We start from the raw sequence: 3,464 nt of genomic DNA on the forward strand, positions 1-3,464 counted from the left end.
ATAGCTAGCAAGTAAGTAGGCTACTTGCGTTACTGCGTTGTTGCAGGAACTGAATTCATTATTTTATAGTATTGCGCTAAACTATTAACCATAGTTGTGTCCTGGAAGCTTTTTGCTGGCACCACATAGCCTATATAGTCCCATATTTATGATATTTCATGTGACATAAAATGCGTTGAAATGTAGTTTTCGTATAGACCAGATTTCAACTCTCAGTTACACAATAAAATGGACAAATGCCAATTCACACACTATCAATATTGCCTCTATTCCAAGCTACAACAAATGTTTTAACAATATGATGCACCAAATTGTGTTTTTTTACACGTTGACGTTGTAACCGCATTTTAGCCGGTTGAAAAGAGGGTGAAATTAGGTCTTAGACGTTCAAACCCAATATCACCCAGATTTCAACTAAAAATCAACGTTGAAAAAACGTTTTGTGCTCGCTGGGTATCACTGAAATATTCGTTAATTGGTTAATTGTTCCAGCAGGTAAAAGTCACTTTAAAAAAAAAGTAACGCGTAACGCGGTCCCCCATGCATCCTCTCTGGCATCGCCAAGTCAGCCAGCAGACGGCAGAAGAAGAAAGGAGGAAGTGGAAACATCAGCACTATCTCTCTCCGGCAGAGGAGAGAGAGAGAGAGAGAGCGCGCGAGGGAGAGAGGGAGAGCAAACACACCACTGGGTGACACACACACACACACACACACATACACAGCACACATACACATTACACACAAACTCCGGGGACATCAGCGCTTTACTGGGAGAAGTGGCCGCGCGTTGCCAGGTTAGTGAAAGCACGTTTGTGTCTTGCAGAAAATTGTCGCTGCTGGCTGACCAGTTTATCCACAGCTCTTCTTCCTCCGTGTTTATCGCTAAATGTTCGGGATTCACGATGTGTTGGAGTCGCTGCTGCGCTTTGCTTCAGCCTGCATTTCTGTCTGTAGCCAAGATAGTGCTGTCTGTCTCTATCTCATATCTCTAGCTATAGCTATCTACTTTTGTGAAGTGGCTGTGTGGCTTTGGGCGCTGTTCTATTGACGAGCCTGTCTGTGTGAAGCAGCAGCGTTGTTCTTCACTCCGTGTGTTGTTCACTCTGACAGAGATACATTGAATTTCAGTGAAGAAACCGTCCGTTCTCTCTAGCGAAACAAGTGCGGATTAAACTAAACTGCAGGCAAGTTGTTGTTAGCAGCTACTGTATCGCCAAGCCCCAATATAGGCTGCTGGCTTTACTCAGTGCATGCTGCTTGCTTGATGTAAAAGTGGCGCGTTTATAGATGCCTCTATTTCGCCCAGTGCTAATTAAAGAGCTGCTTTATGGTGTGTGGTGTAACTCTGCCCAGCGTGCTGGCCACACCGGGCCTGTCTGCCAGAGGAGGAGGAAGAGGAGGAGGAGGAGGAGGAGAACGCCAGACAGCCTCAGAGCCTCTGATGTATTTTTGAGCTCTCTTCGTCTCCTCCATATAAGATGAAAAACAAAGCTATAAGGCTGCATTATATTCTGGCAGCTCAGTCAACCACTAAACGAGTTCAGCACCCCGGAGACTGAATAGAAACATGTTACAGAGTGATTTAATGGACTGAGGATGTGCAGTGCAGCAGTTTGTTGTGAACTGACCTTTGGTAAAGGGGTTTTCTTCTCAAAGCTGCATATCAGCTTTTTCATGTCAGTGACCCCCAAACGGATTAGACCACACGGGCCCCCCATTTGAAAAGACTTTCTCCTAAAGGAGCCCCATTCTGAGAAGATGATGATGTTGTCACAATCACATTTATCCAGAATTACATAACTTTTTTGCGGAGGCGGGCATTTTTCCCGACCTGGTCGGATTCAAACCCAGGTCGGCCGCGCACAGGACTAAGCCTTTGTGGTATGTGCTCTACCAGGTGAGCCACCTGGAACTACATAACTTCTTTATATACTGGAGGTGGGAAAGTACCAGTGGGGCAGTGAAACCGACGATCACAACAGTCATCTTTATACATTCTCTCACTGTGCTATCTTTTAAAAAGTAGTGAAAGTCCACTCTTCCTCTTTTTGCCTGGCCTGCCCTGGAGGCCCCTCTCGGGAGTCCCCTGTTTGTCCCGGCCCGCGCCCCCACTTTGGCAAAGTTCTGCTGCTCCATCACATATTCACTGATCACTCAGTAGTCAATAATAGCCAGGTCACAACAGCCTCCAGCTCTCACACAGCAAGCCTCAGCCCCTCTCTTCCCCACACCAGGCGTGTTGTGGCCCGGGGGCCATGCCTTCCCTCAGCCCCCCGCACCTCCAGGCAGTATCCACTAGAATAGAGTGAGAGTCCATTCACATGCTCTGTTAGCCACCATAGCCTATTAGCCATCCCTGTTGTGAGGCAGCCGCACAAACGCCAGCGGCATCTTGTCAACTCGACAATAAACACAAGCAAACACATAGCCTGGCCTGGGTACAAACGCATGGAGAAACATGCAGCCTGTCGCACACATACAGTACAGTCACCACACACACATATACACACACACACACACACACACACACACACACACACACACACACACACTTGACTGCGAGGGGTGTATGGGATGGCAGTTGTGCGGCACTGTGTGAGAATCATTGAAGTTGGAAGTTAGAGGTTATTATTGTCTGGTTCTTGTTTGTTGAAGTTGCACATTACGATGTGGAGTTATGATCTGATGTGAAAGCTGCTTCCCTGTCAGGCTTGTAAAAAGCTTGAACTGAGCATGTCTGTGTTGCTGTGTAAGGTTTTGGCTGATGTGCGCGCTCTCTCTCTCTGGTGAGCAGCACAGACTTCACTATGTGACTGTGGTTGATAGTGGCTTCGAGATGGATGTTCTTAAAAAGTTCTCCCAGGCTTTGGTTTGAGACAGGGGTCTGGCTCTGGCACTGCATTAGTAGTGAAGGAACTCATGGTTTAAATTCCTGCTGTGTGGAACAAACCACCGACTTCAGCATACTGTCCCATGAAACCAGCATGCGCAGTTTAGTGTCATGTGTTCACAGCCTTGACCAATGGCTGGCCAGTTAAGAAGCGAAGCGTGCCAGCAGCGTTATGTATCCAGTTTAACAGCCACCTGAGGGACCTAAATGTCAGAGGAATGCACACACATGGGAAAACACGTTTTATTGGCCACAGCAAGCAAACCTCCAATTTCTCGTTAGCTGCTTTGCCCAAATAAACATTTCTTCATCCCCACAGGCTTTTGAAAATCAGCCGTAGAGAGCGAGCGTCGCAACATGCCCGTAAATGAAAAGTGAGAAGGTGAAATACTGCAGCACAAGTCATAAGACGGACAAATTGATGGAATTAAAGTTGAGCGCCTGGCTCTTTTGTGTCTGTAATGTAAGCCAGCAGATCAGATCTGTAATGTAATCCATCAGATCAGATCTGTAATGTAATCCAGCAGATCGGATCTGTAATGTAATCCAGCAGGTCAGATCTGTAATGTAATCC

The 3,464-nt window shown here is 46.8% G+C and overlaps 1 protein-coding gene across 2 annotated transcripts in view; it reads left to right on the top strand.

Annotated features, from left to right (window-relative positions):
- The first annotated feature begins 665 nt into the window (after positions 1-665).
- Positions 666-3,464, top strand: part of elmo1 (engulfment and cell motility 1 (ced-12 homolog, C. elegans)) — a 141,422-nt gene continuing 138,623 nt past the window's right edge. For both annotated transcript variants that reach the window (XM_083645613.1, XM_083645616.1), the window contains exon 1: positions 666-794. The gene's annotated coding sequence lies outside the window, so the exon portion shown is untranslated. The remainder of the gene's footprint in view (positions 795-3,464) is intronic.

The sequence above is a fragment of the Poromitra crassiceps genome (assembly GCF_964638095.1).
Source record: "Poromitra crassiceps genome assembly, chromosome: 11".
NCBI classification, from domain to species: Eukaryota; Metazoa; Chordata; class Actinopteri; order Beryciformes; family Melamphaidae; genus Poromitra; species Poromitra crassiceps.